This window comes from Lepidochelys olivacea (assembly GCF_965140295.1).
Source record: "Lepidochelys olivacea isolate rLepOli2 genome assembly, chromosome: 10".
NCBI classification, from domain to species: Eukaryota; Metazoa; Chordata; order Testudines; family Cheloniidae; genus Lepidochelys; species Lepidochelys olivacea.
In genome coordinates this window covers 805880-824500 of record NC_140420.1, presented here as the reverse complement: position 1 = coordinate 824500, position 18621 = coordinate 805880, and the positions used below count along the sequence as shown (strand labels likewise).

Sequence of the window (18621 nt, the reverse complement as noted above, 5' to 3'; positions counted from 1 at the left end):
CACATCTCCCTACTATGGGGTGCTTGCACCTTCCTCTGCATTATCTGATGGTACCCACTGTCAGAGTCTGGATACTGGACTGACGGACCCATGTCCTTACATAAAGAGTCCGAGAGGATGCCATGGAAGTAAGGCTGTAAGACAGGAAGGATGGGGAGCGTGGTAGTGAGGGGTAAAAGGGGGAGAAAGCTCCTGCTTTGCCACATTGAGCTTAACCTGGAGATTGGAGCTCCCCTCTGAGCTGTCAGAGAAGCAAGCTGGAACCATGGGGATTCCCCATGGGGTTGGGAAAGATCAGTGAGCATGGAAGCCACATGACCCAATGCAGTCAGCCAGGGACACAGTGGAGAGGGCCAAATGCAGAGCCCTGAATGTCACTAAGGAAGATGCTAGGGCCTGGGAGTGAGGGAGGAGACATCGAGAAAGCAGCCAGGGAGAAATGAGGTGAGGACGTGTTCTCCCTGGTCTCCTCATCCAAACCATAGCACCTGCCATCTCACCCAGCCAGGGCTGAGACACTAACGAACTGCAGTGTTTAACATGTGCAGATTAACAGCTCTGTAGGTGATACGTGTTTCAATAACTCTTTATTACACAGCTGGTAAACCTCAATAAATCTTCCTTTGGTAATTAACTGGTGTTTGTTTAATATAAAACAATGACCTTATTAAACTGGAATGAAATGTATACTTCATTGAAAGTATTATCAAATAAACCATGGCATCGCCACATGGGGGGGGCTGGGTGAAGACGTTCCACCCCCCGGGGTGTCTGTGGATAGATCTATGCCTTTAATGCTGCCGTGGGATCACAGCGGTGATGCCCAGTATGTCTCAGCACTCCGGATACTGGGTGCTGTGGTCTGGGCCATGGCATTGCAGCATAGACTCTGCAGCTGGGCTTCAGTCGCAGTCCAGGGCATATTAGTGCCACCAGTCAGCAGAGAGCTCAGCTCCAATGTGCTGTCACTCCAGCTGACGAGAAGCTGGCTTTCCAGGAGCCTTTGTGGTGTCTACGACCTCAGCAAGCCTCCGGGGGCCGGCGGGGGGGTTGACAAACCGGTGCACAATCCAGGCTAATGGGGGGGGGGACTGTGTCCCCCCTGCACGTTACCTGGGCTCCCCTTTGCAATGCTTTGCTGCTGTAGCCTACAGCCTGGACTGCTCACAAGCAGCCTCTGGCATATAAATCACTCCCAGCTCCGTCTGTGTGTGAGCTGCAGCCAGCCAGCCACGCCTGGGCTCTCACCTGCCTTCGTCATGCTGCAGAGTGACCCCAGCACATGCAGTCTCGGATTTCCCCCCAGAAATGTGTGTCCTGCCCTGCCCGGGCCTCTCCTGGACAGTACACACATATTCAGTACCAGCTTATTATTTTAAATAGAGTACCCAGGCACTCCAACGGCCACACACCGGAATAGATAAAACACGCAAACAGGTTTATTAACGACAAAGCGAGAGATTTTAAGGGAGTCCAAGTAGTGAGGCATAAAAGTCAGAAATGGTTAAAAGAAAAATAAAGATCAAACACTGGTGCCTAACTTAACAAACGATGTTAGATTCAAAGCAAAGTTCTCTCACCATGTGCTTTCAGCAGCCTGACTGACCAGACTCTCAGGTCAGGACCCTCCCCCAACGTCCAACGGCTCCTTCCTACGTCTCTTCAGGTGTAGTGAATGTGACGAGCAGGGAGGGGGGAGAGATAGAAGGAGGGAGGGCTGTCTAGGGGTGTTTGTCCCTTCTTTTTATAGTCCTGTCCCCACTTTGAGAAGCATTTCCAGCTAGGAGCAAGGCGACAGGCAGCCTGTGTGGAAGGGATCCATGCTATTTCTTTGCTAAGATGTAGATTTTTGCTCTGCCCCCTTTCCTGCCAAAGAGTGGGCAATGCGCAGGTAATGGCCCATCAGCCTTGTTTACACCTGGCTGAGGCATCAGCTTGACTTTTCTTTTTGTCACTCCCCAGTCATCTCTGGAAACACACTTTTAGTTGTGATCTCAGCTTGTGTATAACTTCACACACAACACTGCTACGTGCATTTTGCCATGATATTGCTGATCAGCAGATGATGAGGTTTTAAATGCTACCTCACATGGCATGGCCTGTACAAACATCATTACAACAGCATGCAGGGTGTGAGCACAGGGGCACACTCTGACAGGGGGCACAATGCTCGGACTCTGCACAGGCAGGGCCACAAGGCTCTCACCACGGAGCCCGCTGGGTGCTTTTCCAATGCGGGCTCCAGCTCTGCCTACAGCAGGGACCTGCGCTGCAGCCTCCCTGTCACTTGCACAGCACCCTTGGGATCAAGGGCAGCGTCTCTGCCTTGGCTGGGGCTCCAGCTCCCTGACAGCCGTGCTTCTCTCTGCAGGAACACAGCGAGTTTATGCATCTCCCTCCTTTACTCAGAAGTGGGCCCAGGTCTCTGTCAGTCCCTGCAGGCTCCTGGGCAGACAGCCTGTGGCTGCAGCTCTCTGCTGAGAGCAGCACACTGCAGGCAATTACCACCCTGGAGCCCAGGATCCCAAAGGACTTTACCAATGGCCAGGGCAGCAGGGGCGTCCCTTTCCTGCCACTACACTGCAGTGAAGGGGCGAGAATGAGATACCCCCTTTCCATCTGGGACACAAGGCTAGATCGGAACCCAGGTCTCCAGAGCCCTGAGCCTGGACAGAAGACTGATGTTCCAGTGAGGAGCCAGAGGGAACCTCCCCTGGGATATTGGGCCACGTGTTATTTAATCCCGCCTCCGCTCATTTGGTTCCTGTTCTGCAGGGCCCCACTGTTCCTCCATTGCTGGCTTGTGCAAGAGACCTCTGGGACACTGAGGGCTGAGGCTGGGGAATGGTGGGGAGCTCACTGCCAGGCCATTCCCAGCTAGGAACGGCCAAGACCCTGGGGGACAGACTGCCCCGAACCCAGCAGGTCCTGGGTGAGGCCAGCGGGACTATTACTTCTCCAGCACAGCCGTCTCCTGTTTCCCCTGGGCTCCCCCTCTGGCCAGAGCCCAGGACTTGGGAGGAGAAAAGAAAATGTCTCTTGGAGACACCGTCCATCCCCCAGCCGTGCCTCCCGGAGCAGCACTGTGCCCCGCTGGTCACCACAGCAACAGGTGGGGGAGCTGCGCGTCTTGCAGTCCTTGGAGAAGCTGGATCCAGGTGACCCACTGGGCATATTCCACATGAGAACTGAGCAGCCATGCAGATGCAGCAGCCCCGCTGGTGGCCCTCTGCAGCACCAGCCCCTCCCCCATTGCTTCAGGTCTTCGAAACCAGCCCAACATGCCCTGCGACCAGCGTTGTCTGAGATGATATCACTCCAGGCCAGCCATTCCCAGGTGCCAAAGGCTTGTAACGGAGGTGCCAGGAAGGACCTGGGGGAAGTAATACAGGAGTCTGTAAGTGTCAAAGCATCTTTGGGTGAGGTGTGAAAACCCAGCCCAGCACCATCCCACAGGTTTGAAGCAGGACTCAGCAAGGCTGGAGGAGCAGGGCTCCAAGACAATAGGGGGATGCAGAGGTAGCCGTTAATGATGGCTCTTGGTTTCTGCTGCAATCTAACAGCAAGAAAAGAGAGAACCACCTTGACCAGAGCAAGAGAGACCCTGGCTCCAAGCAGGAGCAATTCAGTTTCCTCCAGTGCTGAGCTCTGCAGGAAGCAAGGGAGAGAGCAGCATAGCCAGAGCCCCATGGTGAAACTCCGTCCCTCACTTGCCTTACACTGGGCGGGATGACCATCAGGAGCCAGGCTCCAGGCAGCCAAACAGCTAAACCTGCTGCTGCAAAGAGACGCTTCGGGGGTGACATCATTGCAGTCTATGCGTATCTACAAGGGGAACAAATATTTAATAGTGGGCTCTTCACTCTAGCAGAGAAAGGTTAACCCCATCCAATGGCTGGACACCAAAGCTAGGCAAGCTGGAAATAAGGGGTCCATTTTAGCAGTGAACGTAATGAACCCTTGGAACATATGGACAAGGGCTGTGGTGGAGTCTCCATCACTAACAATTTCTAAATCAAGATGGGATTTTTTCTAAAAGCTCTGCTTTGGGGATTGTTCTGGGGCAGGTCTCTGGCCTGTGGGTGCAGGAGGTCATACCAGATGATAACAATGGTCCACTCTGGTGCTAGAATCTGTGAAACCAATCCTCTATCATGCAAGAGATGGCGAGGATGCGTTAGGAAGGCCATGTCACCCAAGCCATAGCAAGGGAGGTGTCTGGCCAGTTGTCTCAGTGCTACCCTTAATATGCAGTGTTAATGAAGGATACTATGCGGCAGGCATCCATGGTGAGGAGGCGAGGTGGTCATGGCCTGCCTTAGGGAATTGTCTGAGATGGGGCAATGGCAATTGACCCTTCTCCACCATATCAGTGTGTCCCCAGTCCTCAATGGCTGCCTTTGCTTTCACAGCGGTTACAATCGGAGACCAGGAAGCCCAGTGGCATCCCTCTAATCTGCTCTCCAAGAGGACCGGCTTCTAGAGAACCCCCATTCTTCCTGCTGGGACAGGGAGGAAAACAGGGCCTGTGTTTTGCTTCCAATGTTTTTTGCAGAGTTCATGAAGATTTGTCTCTACAGGAAGCAGGGTCACACCAAGAAGGAAGATTTCACCAGAGGAAAATCTCTGGAACTCAGCACCCTGCTCCGGGGCAGGATTTCTCCAACTTTACCATGAAAACCATATTCACTGCCAGCGAAAATGAAACCAAACGGTATTGTTTCAAATGAAGAAATCTGCAATGTGAAAATGGACAATGTCACACATTCCTGGCTAATTCTGCACTTCATGGTAGCCCCAAAGATCTAGAGGTGGTGGAAAGCAAACTTTCAAATGAGGCAAAAGCTCAGTCCCGACATACCTAATATGTACCAGTTCCTAAGGCTGCAGAGCAGGAAATGTGAACTCCTGAGCAGGAAGCCTTTTCTGCGTCATTCCCAGGGATTTAGCTGGAGAGCGAATGTCTGAAACCCTGAAACTTTAAAATTTTTCTCTAAGAGAAAAGCTCTTTCCCTCCCAGCTTGCCTCACGCTTTTTCAGGCTACACAAGAATTTCAGGCAAGATACCTGGAAAAAGCTGCAGCTTTCACATTGACCTTCCTGACACCTGCTGTTAGAGACTCCACCGTGAATCAATGCAAAGAAACCTGACTCTTGAGACCTAAACCTTTCAGGAGGAAATGAGTCAGAATGAGAAAAAGACATAAATACAGACAAAGATAAGAGGAACTATAAATGGCAAAGAAGCAGAGGATGAGAGGGAAGTGGGGAATAGAGTTTCAACAACTATTATCAGACCAGCTCTGTTTACTTAGTGGTCATTCTAAGTTGTTTTAACCTCTCTATCTGTGATGGCAGAATAACAGTATAATCAACATCCCCTCAGGGCCAACCAGCCAGTCTCCTGAGAAGCAATGCACACAGCACGTCATTCCTAAAATGCGTAAGAAAAAATAACCACGTGCTGCAGTATGGTCATCATCTCTGCACTGCTTTAGCTGCTGTCTTGAAAGGCAAGGAAGCTTTGAATCAGCCAATTGCTTAGCTGAGAAATGGACATCATGGGGCTGGTAGATACGCTGGAGGGTAGGGATAGGATACAGAGGGCCCTAGACAAATTAGAGGATTGAGCCAAAAGAAATCTGATGAGGTTCAACAAGGACAAGTGCAGAGTCCTGCACTTAGGATGAAAGAATCCCATGCACGGCTACAGACTAGGGACTGAATGGCTCGGCAGCAGTTCTGCAGAAAAGGACCTAGGGGTTACAGTGGACGAGAAGCTGGCTATGAGTCAACAGTGTGCCCTTGTTGCCAAGAAAGCCAATGGCATTTTGGGCTGTATAAGTAGGGGCATTGCCAGCAGATCGAGGGACGTGATCGTTCCCCTCTATTTGACATTGGTGAGGCCTCATCTGGAGTACTGTGTCCAGTTTTGGGCCCCACACTACAAGAAGGATGTGGAAAAATTGGAAAACGTCAAGCAAAGGGCAACAAAAATGATTAGGGGACTGGAACACAGGGCAACAAAAATAATTAGGGGACTGGAACACATAACTTATGAGGAGAGGCTGAGGGAACTGGGATTGTTTAGTCTGCAGAAGAGAAGAATGAGGGGGGATTTGATAGCTGCTTTCAACTACCTGAAAGGGGGTTCCAAAGAGGATGGATCTAGACTGTTCTCAGTGGTAGCTGATGACAGAACGAGGAGTAATGGTCTCAAGTTGCAGTGGGGGAGGTTTAGGTTGGATATTAGGAAAAACTTTTTCACTAGGAGGGTGGTGAAGCACTGGAATGCGTTACCTAGGGAGGTGGTGGAATCTCCTTCCTTTGACGTTTTTAAGGTCAGGCTTGACAAAGCCCTGGCTGGGATGATTTAGTTGAGGATTGGTCCTGTTTTAAGCAGGGGGTTGGACTAGATGACCTCCTGAGGTCCCTTCCAACCCTGATATTCTATGATTCTATGGTATTTGTGGCTGCTGCTATCATTCAAAACCTTTCAAAGGATTCATGACTGAAACAGAGCCACAATACTTTGTGCCTTGACACTGCTGCTTCGGAAGGTCTGTGAAGCCTTTGTGTGTAACTCATGCCTGAGCTGAGAGGATAAGGGACATCAGAGGCTCATTACAACACCCTAGACCAGTAGCCAAATAATTAACTATGTCAGTAACACTCCCGCACAGACATCAAGAACCCACTAACAATATCCCAGACCTGTATCAGAAACCCGGCTCACACACTCTTGCAAGCAACGGGAGGAAAACTCTACTGCATGCTCCTTCGTTTTTGGAGACAAGGCACCGATTCTGCCAGGACTTGAATCTAACCTTCAGGCAGTTTCCTTATGATTCACCATATGCTGGGAAATATCGCATGGCACTTCATGCTCCCATCATTTATTTGTATGTGCACAGTCTCCCTGTTCAGACACCTTCCCAGGGGTAGGATGGTCCCAATCCAGCAAAGCAGGTAAGTATGTGCTTCTTTTTAAGCTATGAATAATTCTACTGACTTCAGTAAAGGACGAGCTCTACGTGTTTGAAAGCTGGTCTCTCTGACCAGCAGCAGTTGGTCCAATAACAGATATCACCTCTCACATCTTGTCTCTCTTAAGCAGAGCTACTCACATGCTTAAAGTTAAGCACATACTTAAGTAATCTGCTGGATGGGGGCCATCACATGAGGAGGAAAAACCAGCGCTCAAGATGAGCGGATGTCCCTGTACCTTCTACCAAGGTGATGACAAGTGATGAACGCAGCATGGCAGGAGGAGAGAATGGGAGAGGCCCATATAGGTCCCAAAAATTGAACAGTGACTGGGTCCACGTATTGTAGAGTTAATGTCTAAGATTTGTTTTTTTGTATTTCTATATGGAAATTGACGGTGTGTGAACACTTTGGCCGTGCTTTATAATAAAACAGAGATGGGATATTTTAGAGTAAAGCGATTAAAAGAGTTAAACAATTTTTGTGGAAAAATAGACTATTCCAGTTGACGGTAACTTTAATGTACGCGCAAGAGGGGTAAAAACTGAAGAAAATGTTGATCTGCTGATGCACAGAAGGCGCCCGTTGCTGATGGACAAAACTTGGAATGCTTGCGAATGAGACACCCCCGAATATCCTCCAGGGAAGGAGACAAGTGCCATCTCCTCCTTCCATCCAAGGACAGGAAGGAAGAGCGTTTTCTCAAATAAACATATTAAAACATGTGCAATGAAAGATATTTTGCTTCTTTAATTGATGTATAAATGGGTTTGCCTTGAAAGATAATGGTTACGTTTGCAATTGTAGTTTCAATTAGTTTTAGTAAAACTCCCTTTTATAACTGGTTAGAAGAAAAAGCATTCTTCATTCTGCAGTTGTGTATATTTCAAATGTAAGACCCATGTCAAATCTATAGACTGTTAACCCTAAAAGGCTTCAAAGCAAGGTTTTCTATTAAATAATACTTGGATAAAATGAGATGATTTTTTAAAGATTTTGAAACATTTTAATGAGTTGATTGGTTGTAAAGGTTTGGTATTTGTAAGCTTGCCAAGGTCAAGTCACACATGATGTTGCCTTTACATGGTTAGTTTTAAGTATGGTGTAACAGAGTGTTTACACTGATGATTAATGAAAGGTAAGATTGCCTAGGGTGCATTACAAGGCACAAGGGCCTTGCATTTAAACGCATAGAGATCTAGACACCAATCTGCACAAGCAGGTTTCTGTGCCCGCCTGGAGGTAGTTTCAGGATTAGGACTTTAGTCTCCTTTATTCCCCACTCATGAATGTGCTGCTCCAAGATACAGCGATAAGCCTTGCTGGAAGTGAACATACTGAATAAGTGAAAAGACTCTGGGTGTAAGACGCTGGCTGATTGGCTCTTACAGGTAATTATTGATTATTCCTTTTTTCTGTGTATTAAAGACTCTTAAGGGTGAGCCAGCGAACCAAGTATGTTCCCATAACTTACTACAGAAGGCAGGGGCAGCTCTACCAATTTTGCCGCCCCAAGCAGTCGCCAAATTGTACCCCCCGCCCCCGAAGAGTGGCGGAGCTGCTGCCGAATTGCCGCTGCGGGACACTGACCACCGCCGCCCCATTCTGAATGCCGCCCCAAGCTGGTGCCATTGGAGCCGGCCCTGACAGAAGGTGCCTGGAAACACTCCAATTCTCTGCTATATTTGTCACGTAAGACACACAGTTAACCCCTCCAAGACCAGGGCATGGGGGCTCAGAAGCTAAAACTGCTAAAAATACTAATAATGGCCCAGCAACAGCAAAGACTGAAGATTTCACACATCTCTTACTGACTAGATCCTCTAAAGTGATGTGCCCAGCTCCTCCCAACCCTCTGCCCGAGAGCAGCACTGACTGTGGGCCCAGCTCATTCACTGCAATGATTTCCAGGAAGAATTTACAGCCCCTTTGTTTGTAATCTAAACCAAACCCATCTGCTCCAGACATTCCCGTCACTGCTGCCATCCCCCAGCTCATCTCTGAACTGAAAGGCAAGAGAAAACAATTTAGGAAAAGAGACATTTGCCAAATTTCTATTGAAGACTCTCAATTCTCGGCACATCCCATGTGCAGCTGAGTTCCTGGCGGAGTTGGAGGGGGGAACCGGGCCCCAAGAGAGGGCAGGGCACTGAGCTGAGTGAAAATGAAGTCCTGCACGTGGTATGTGTGGACAACCAGGAGAACAGAGCACTAGCCAGTAGCCAGGAGCAATACCCTTGCCCAGTGCACTATGTCGAGTACCCTGTCCACTGGGCCAGGCATCCTCCCTGTTTTGCCTTCCATGCGATCTGGTTTTTATCAGTGAAAGCAAAGAAACATCTTAGAGTTGCCCCAGGGATGGATTTGTCTCCGAGACGCTGAACTGCTCCCAACCTTTAACTTCTCCATTGCTCTGGCTAAGGACAGTTCTCTGCATGGCGAGAAGGATTGTATTTACACTCTGCTAAACTGGGGCCTGGCTAAACTGACACCATCCCACACAATGCTTCAGGATTCAGAGGCTTTTCTGGTCTGTTGACTTTTTTTATGCCTTCTGTTTGTACATTTAATGGGTTCAGGTCAAAGTTCCTACCATGATTAACACAAAAAGTAAAGGGCAGTACCTGCTGAATTGGATTTGACCCGTTCTCAGGGAGCCTGGTACAGTGACGCTTATTCTAAATGTTAAATGCACTGGTCAGATTTCTGCTTACGCCCCGCATTGCAAGCCAGGGCAGCTTCACAGCGCTGGGCGTTGTGGCCGATACGGGGCTCTGCTGCAGAAACGCAGAGCCAGGGCCAAATGCAGATGACAGTAGTAGGACTTCTCTTACACCTTCATCAGGCTCTTAGCCAGGCTGGACCACCCCCGAGATAAAACCAAGAGGTGACACCCCTCAGAGATCGTGTGTGGCAGACCCTTTGCAGGCAGACTGCCCGCTCCCAGAGCTCACCCTTTTCCCAGGAAGAGCTCTGGTTGGCCTTGACTGCACATCGGGGCACACCTTCAGAACTGGAGCTCTGAGACTTTGCAAGTGTCCTTGCAAGACTTGCAAGAAACAGGAGGGCCATTGCTACCCAGAGCTTGGTCTCTTCCATGCACAGAATCAGAAATCTGGGAATGTTCTTTGTGCTGAACCTTCTCTGAAAACAACACGGATCATCTGGGTTCTCAACATTGTTCCAAGCCCCAGTATCAGCAGAAAAGGACAGACCTCCCCCAGTCTGGCCAGGGACACATTCAAATAAGTCAGATTCCCTTCCAGTGAGAAAGTGGTTCTTCCTCATCCTCAGTACCTGTTCTGACAGGGGTGTATCATGCTCACCTGCCTGCTGGGGCTGCTGGAACCAGGTTGGTACAAGGGCAGGGAAACGTTACTGGAAGAATCATGTTGTTCCTGGCACATGGTTCAGCTCGCTCCTGGAATGGCAGGTTTAGAAGCTAAATCGTTATTTTAAAAATGAGTAAACAGCAGACAGCAGAACCTTCCCTCTTCCCAGTTCAAACAGAGACCAAATAAACAGGAATACACACATTACAGGCAGCTGGAATGGCAGAGACTGTAACTGGCAATTAACTTCCCATTCACCCCCCCCAGATGCAGCCAGCAACTTCTTTATGGTTGCCGTGGGAGTCACCCATTTAATTAATGAAGTAATTGAGCACTCCTTTTCTGCTGAGTGTCAGATGAACATGGCATTTCAGAGAGAATTTCCCATTCACCCTTATTTACCTTGATCTATGCTTCTCTAAGCAACACCACAGGCAGGCAGCACTGATGTAAACACGTCATCCTGGGACTGGACAGCCTGCGACCGAGCCATCACCTTACCTGCCAGACGTAGCTGCAGAGATTGCTGGCAGGGTTATGGGATTAACGTGTCTAACAAGCAACAAAGCCACGAGAATAATTCCCTGGCAAATGGTGCTTGCAGGGAAAGCAAAGGGGAAGACATCCTCCATAGCAGCCCAAACCACCTCTCCACTCCATCTATATCTCACCATGAGCAGAACCTGAGACCACCAGCCGCTGATCAGGTCTCATGATGACAAGGGCCTGCAGCCAAGACCAGGATTCTCCAAAGGGACCAGAAAGATCACAGCTCCAAGGAACCCTGTGGCTGGAGCCCCCACCAAGCTCACCCTCGGAGGCCATGGGAGCCCAGAAGGGATGGCCCAGATCACACCATGTGCAAAGCCCAGGCAGAGACCCTGCCTCGCTTGTTTCCTGAATCACAGATGGTGCCTCATTAGACTCTAGGTTCATCTGCCATTGTTAGTATCATGCTGGGCAATAAAATCATCATTTAAGGGGAAGAGGCATTGGAACTAAACAAAACTGCCGACTCCCTCACTCTAATTCAGCCCAGCATGGCCAGGAGAAGAGAGCTGCTGCCCCGCATGCCTCCTGCCAGGAGGGCAGCCGAGGGAAAGCCCCCAATGGCTGTTGGGCTGTTCACTGGGCCAGTGCTGTGAGAAGCGGCTGTGTATTTGTCACCGCCCAGCATGCTGTTTACCGTTCTCCTCAACATGCCTGAAACAATGTTTGCCAGCAACTGTAATTCAATAGTTCACGCCCCAAAAGCTGCATCACTGATGTCAAGAGTGACATGATAAATGCACTGCATCCCCCTGGGGTTGGGGATGGGGGGAGCCGGCTCACTATTGCTCCAGTTCTTAATTACCCCTCGCTCTTTGAGTAAATCTGCTTTCTAGGACGCATATCCCAGCTGTGCTGCAATATTTAGTATCAATGTCTCCATGGAGCGTCACAAAAAGTCATATTGTTTTAAAGAACAAGCAGCCATTTGCCCCTTTGTGTAGCAGTAGGGAGCTCAGAGGAGCAAATGCTAGGACTGGATCAATAAAGCTCTCACTAGATTAGACACACCAGGGTTCAGACTCAATGTGTACGTGTAGCAGAAGTGCAAGTGAAAGGATGCACTGAGAATGTGTTATACACCAGGGTAATTAAACACATGACACACAGTGCCACCCATGCCCCCTTGTCAGGCCAGGCTCTGGCCAGGCCAGCTGGTACATAGAAACTACCTCTGTGGCACTGAGCCCTCGTCTACACTTATCCCTTCCGTCGCTGTCGGAAGCATCCGCACCGCGACACTACAGCAGCCTGGCTCCCGTACTGCTGCTTAGCGCCCGCAGTGTAGACATGCCCAGAGACAGCCTGAGACGGAGAAACTCCAGGATTCCACCCCCAAGGGCAGGAGCTTCAGAGAGAAACCCGGCACTCCAAAGCAGGACATGCCCAGAGCTATCCCCAGGTCCTAAATTCCAAGAAGAGAGCACGTGCTATCAGAAGAGTGGTGTAGGAACAGAGACTGTGCTTTAAGCGTAGGCACGGGGGTGCACAGTGAAGGCTGAGTATTGCACCCCCTGCCTGGCATGCCTGGCTTCTGACCGCCAAGGAAGGTACCTTTACCCGCTGGGAGGGGAGGAGGCCAAGACACTGTGGGGATGTTTACACTGCAGTGTAAGCCCAGGGTTCCAGCTCAGGCTCAAGCCTAACCCCCCTTCCATCAACACACAAATTGTGCTCAGACCCCCGGTCCCAGAACCCATGGAGGTGGAGGGTCTGAGCCTGAGTCAAATGCTAGGACTGGACCCAGGGTTCAAGCCCTATTGTTCTGCAGTGTAGACACAGCCCCACTGGACTCGTGCTCTGGGAGTCTGCCAAAAGGATCCCACAGGCTGACTTCCTTTGTCCTCTGAACAGTCACATTTGGTCACGCTGCACAGCAAACAGCGGGTCAGAGCAGCCACGTTTTGGGAGGGTGCCGGAAGTCTGGGATATGGGTGGTTGGACTCAGGCCCACATAATGCAGTGCAGATGCTGGAGTCCCAGGTTGGGATCCAGGGTTCAACGATTCCAAGCCAGGGGTTACAATTGACTGCAGACTCTCAAGCCCTACGCTGACAAACCCACTGTCAGCTCGCTCGAGTTCTCACACTGCAGTGCAGCCAGACCCTCTGTGGCTTATACAGTGGGTGGGGGAGTCCCAGGGATCTCTGTGGGTAGCCGGGTGTTTCACAGTTCAGCCATAGCCACGCTTCTGGTTCAAAGCCCTGCTGTCACGCCCACGTGGTCAGACAAGAGTGGCCTCCAGAAACTGGACCTGAAGAGCTCTGCCCTTGGTTACAGACCCTGTGCTTTCTCCTCTGCAGGAGTAAAGCAACCAGTCGTTCTTCCTAGTTCTGGCAGGCACTGCAAGTGTTAATTCCCCTCTTTCCTGGAGGCGCATCCAGCTAGTCAGTAGAAGAAGGAGGGTCACGAACAACCTCAGGTGTCCTGCAGCAGGAGGTGGCCTCACAGGAACCTTGCGCAATAACAACTGGGTTCTTCACTCTGTATCAGCAAAGTGAAAATGGCTCCTGTGAGACCTCCAGAGCCGTGTCATTCCCCGCAGGAGGCAAGCAAACAGTGAGCTCCAGGGCCAACGTCTGTCTGTAGCATTTCGAGGGAGACAGGGAAAGGAGCCGTAGAGTGGAGGGCCCGCACTGAGCAGCCCAGTTCAAGGATCTGAAAGGGCAGTGTGACCTGGGGTGCCCGTTACTGCTGTTCCTGGCCCAGCCTGTGACTAATGGATAGCTCAGTGGTTTGAGCATTGGCCTGCTAAACCAAGGGTTGTAAGTTCAATCCTTGAGGGGGCCATTTAGGGATCTGGGGCAAAAATTGGGGATTGGTCCTGCTTTGAGCAGGAGGTTGGACTAGATGATCTCCTGAGGTCCCTTCCAACCCTGATATTCTATGATTCTATGACTTCTCTGCACAGGGCCATTCCTCTTGGGCCACTGAGCCCCAATGGGGCATTAGCCAAGCTGCACTTCCACACTCAATTCTGCATCCTGCCCTGCCCTCTACCCCTGTGCAACTCTATCAGGGCATGGGATGTGCACCCTTTCCCCTCCCGGGTGCCCACATAACCCCGTCCAGATGCTACCCAGGAGAATTAATGAGTCAATTGCTTCTCTGGTCATCAGGGCACCTCTGCCGCTCCTCTGCCCTCACCTCATCCAGCTGGTCCTCTGCAGGGAGCCTCAGCCTGTCTGCACTGACCAAGACACCCACTTTCCCTTTGGTAACCCCCAAACTGCTCCCCCTGACCCCCCCGGACCCAACACCCCAGAATTCTTTGTGCTGTTGCAGACGGAAAAACTCAAAGTCTGTGATACATCATAGCGAACAGCCAGATCAGTGTTACAGGCAACCGCCCATTACACTTGTGTTCACTGCACAGAAACTAATTTTACAATATTGCCAGCGAGTGGAATTTATGCCTTTAGAGTCAGAATGGGGTAAACTGCCCCATGCCCATTGCTACATATCCAATACACTTTGATGTTGCTGTTTCTATAAGGGATGTTTTCTTTGCAGTGACAAGAGCTAGGCCTTTATTTTTTTTTTAACGAAAGTTTGGATCCTGTAGGAAATTTTAGAGCCTCCTAGAAATTCCCTAGGTCAGTGGTTTTCAACCTGGGTTCCGCAGACTATGCCTACGATTTCCAAAGGGGTCCGCACCTCCATTCGAAATTGTTTAGGGGTCCACAAATGAAAAAAGTTTGAAAACTACAGCCCTAGTTCCACCAACTTTGAGACCCCTCTGGTCTAGCAGCCCCTACGATATGGTAGCAGGCTCCAACTGCTGTAACAGTCCCACCATTTCTGAGTGTTTCAGAGAGGAACTGGGCTGGGCCCCATATAGGGACAGGCCAAGAATTGTACAAACATCCACCCTCTCTGCCCACCTCTCAGGGAAGCAAGCTTTAGTATCCCCAGTTTGCTTCCAAGCATCTCACTGCTGGAGCTGCAAATTGCTGGTATTTAATGACATTTTCCAAATATTTTTAATAGAAATCTCAGATCTTGTTCCTAATGTGACATTTATCTTCTGTTTAGCATGGAAAACAAATATAGAGTGTGAGAATCATTGCTCACATTATAAATGACTTTATTGTAGGTTTATTACCTTGCCTATTAAGCTGTCACTATCTGTGCCTCTTCCCATTTTGGTGATGACCAGCCAGTGAAATCTGTCATCTTTGCTGTAGGATTTACACAGGACCCTAGTGATAACTTTAGTCATGCAGAGGATAATTATCAACTAGATTATTAATGTTGCTCAGTTGCCCTAGGGGATAATATGTCAGAGAGGTTAAAATATTGACAAGCAATAAAGCCTGTGTTATAATTAGGCCAGCACCAGAATAGCTGGCTGGCTGTGTGTAGGGAGCTGAGATACGGCATTACATTCCCAGTGCAAAAAGGGCCAGGGGTCCAAAATCATAGAGTCAAAGGCCAGCAGGGACCACCGGATCACCCAGTCCAACCGCCTGTATATCACAGACCATCAGCACCTGCACACTAAACACAGCAACTGGGATTAGCACAAGCTAGACAGCCCACCGGAGACTGGGCTATCATGTGCCACAGACAGATAACAGAAGCAGCTTAGATCACCAGTGCACAAGGCCTCTGCCATGGCAGGGAAGTGATTAAGTGAGATACACCCTGGTACTCCTAGCAAGGGACCTGCACCCACAGGATGCTGAGGAAATGGCCACATCTTGAATCACCTGCTGGGGTGAGACTGCACCAACTCTGTGTGTCCATTCTGATTCAAAGAGCGTGGCCCATCCCATTCCTATTGGGTCCATAAGCTCTGCTGACTCTCACCTCTACTGAGGTGTGGCTGGCTGGGAATAATTTAATAGGATGCTGTAACTAAAGTAGAAGGGGCTTTATATGTTTCCTTTGTATCTCCTTTGTCTTCCTGAAGGCTGTCCTCAGTTTAAGGTATGACAGACAGGGAAGTGTAGAGCTTTCTTCTGGGACTGGGACAGAATATGTGTCTAGCCTCTTGATGTTCACCTGAAGGATTTTGCTGAGATAAACTGGCCTTTGGTTTGGGCACTACCAGCAAGAGGCACTGAATAACTTCTTTGGTGGCATATCTGAAGTGCGACTATAAAGCTAACCTTGGTCATTCCTCTGGATCTACTATTGTCACATCAAGAAGAGTAGATCAGGGACTCAGCAGTTCATAAATAATTTCCCATGGAAAGCACGTATGCCAGCCAGATGAAATCTCTCTGAGAAAATGTGGAAAAGTGGTAGATTTAACCTACTTCAAAATGTCATTTTCTGAAAAAAAAATTGATCCACATCTCTTTCTAAGCGATGCTTAAAGGATGTGTATGCACTGCAGCTGCATGTGAAATGTGCAGCCCTCTGTCTTGAGAGCGGGGGCTGTGGACAGTGGGAAGAATTGGCTGTAGGATGCGCTGCCAGTGTGTCTGTGTATAATCATATGGAAATATATGGGTTCCCCATAGCTGGGCAAAACCAACAATACAGCCAGAAGACATGTCATAAATTAAATTGGGTTAGAGATTGCCCTTTAAATTATATCACGGTTAACTCTGCTCTTCAAAGGGGGAGCTGGGGTCCCCAGGAAGTCTTATTTACCCTTGGAAGATGTTCTATAAAACGGGCTCCTCTATGCTGCCTCTGGAGTCGTCCAAGGATATGCATTACTACTGAACCCTGGGCTTCTCCACCAGGCTGGCAGAGGGCAATTTTCAAAACACCAGCCCAGCGTGGGCACAGTGACACAGGTGTCATGGTGGCCTGTCTCCAAGGCCAACTGAGGAGCTACAGGAGCAAGTCCTGACTTCTAGGAGAGTCCCAGGCATAGGAGACGGCACCCAAGTGGCACTGGAAAGTATTTAGAAAATGCACCCTTCTCTGCATGTCTCAAGGTGCAAAATGTCAGAACATGCAACTCTCTCTCCTTGAAAACCCAGCGCTGCAGATGTGCTCTGTCCCCCCAGGCAGCAGCCCAAGTCTATTCTAGTGTAACAGCTGCAGATAGCTGAGGACCCAGCTTAGCAATGTCCATAGCTACAAAGATAGGTGGGCAGCAGAGGATCAGGCCGTGCGAGAGGGCCTGGGGTCAGTCAATCGTTTATAGTTCAGAGCAAGGCAAATTGATAAGAGGGATTTAAAAAGAGGCAGATCCATGCTACTTCTTTGACCAGCTAAGACAGAAACTGGATAGGTCAAGCATAAGGGCATCAGCTAACCTCTCCAGCCAAAACTGAGGGAATCGCCCTGCCTGGGGAGGGGTCTAAGGAAGTGGAGAGCAAAGAGGCCTTTTGCAATGCTGGACTTAGCGATGGTGAAAGTGCAAGAAACCCCAAGGGAGATGAGGGGACACAACAATGAACTCTAACTCCTGGGACTTGCTAAGCAGGGTGGGTGAGGCATTGGAGGAGACTACTCTGGGCTGTCAGGCCAGAACATGATTTCTGGAGACAAGGTTTTCCTGTCTCTGTAGCTAAGCTAAGGGTTGCTCGCCTCCCTGGGTTTTGCAGAGCATTTGTCCCAGGAGCATTACTCAAATAGTTGCTTTTTTTTTTATTACCACTGCCTCTGGTTTTAATAAATCTTGTGCTCAAACTTCACACAAACAGCCCCAGAGGCTACATCGTCACTGCAATTAGACACGCTCAGCTGGCCAGTGCCAGCTCCTCGGGCTGCAGGATGTTTAATTACAGTGTCCCTGCGCAGCCGCAGCTCCCTTCCTCCCCAGCCAGCACACACTCAGATCCCGTGGCTGGAGGTGTGAGAACGTGAGCACAGCCCATGCGCCTTCTGAGACACCGGCTTCATCTCCACACTAGGAACACACAGCCGTCCTGACCAAACACACCAGCCCTTGGACTCACTAGGGAAAGCGTCAAACTGGCGGCAGACCGCTCCGCCCGTGGATTGGGAGGGGCTGGATGATACTGGGGACAGGAACTGGCTGGAGGCACCTCAGGAGCTAGGTGAGTTTTACAAGGTGGCACCAGCACACAGGACACAGGGGACACAAATGTAAATGAATTAAAACCCGCCACGTCCAGAGGCTGACAGCGGTGATGTGCAGTATCCACTCGGCTGCAGCCTGGGAGAAGCAGGAATGTTAAATGTTCCCATTTACAAACAGCTTGTCCTGGTCTTTCCTCTGATCAGGGAACACTGCAAACCACCTCTCTGGGTGGAAGAGGAGGGGGAGGTACCCCCTTCTGTCCTACTCCAACACCCCCCCCCTCACACACTCCTGCTCCATCAGCGCCCTCATGGTGACAGACCCTGCCCCATTCACATGCTCCCTGCTCCCTCCACAACCCCAAGGCCAGAGCCACCTCCCCACCCCCCCCACACACACACACTCCCTGCTAGCCTACAGCCTGCCAGGTCAGAGTCTCCCCCCAACACACACACACACAGACACTCCCTGCTCCATCAGCGCCCTCGTGGTGACAGACCCTGCCCCATTCACATGCTCCCTGCTCCCTCCACAACCCCAAGGCCAGAGCCACCTCCCCACCCCCCCCACACACACACACTCCCTGCTAGCCTACAGCCTGCCAGGTCAGAGTCTCCCCCCAACACACACACACACAGACACTCCCTGCTCCATCAGCGCCCTCGTGGTGACAGACCCTGCCCCATTCACATGCTCCCTGCTCCCTCCACAACCCCAAGGCCAGAGCCACCTCCCCACCCCCCCCCCACACACACACTCCCTGCTAGCCTACAGCCTGCCAGGTCAGAGTCTCCCCCCAAC

The 18621-nt window shown here is 50.3% G+C and overlaps 1 long non-coding RNA gene across 2 annotated transcripts in view; it reads right to left on the bottom strand.

Annotated features, from left to right (window-relative positions):
• Window positions 1–1417: 1417 nt before the first annotated feature.
• LOC311527421 overlaps window positions 1418–18621 on the bottom strand; it is a 43977-nt gene continuing 26773 nt past the window's right edge. For both annotated transcript variants that reach the window (XR_014713326.1, XR_014713327.1), the window contains 2 exons: window positions 10314–10408; window positions 1418–3373 (listed from right to left, as the gene is read on the bottom strand). This is a non-coding gene — a long non-coding RNA (uncharacterized lncRNA). The remainder of the gene's footprint in view (window positions 3374–10313; window positions 10409–18621) is intronic.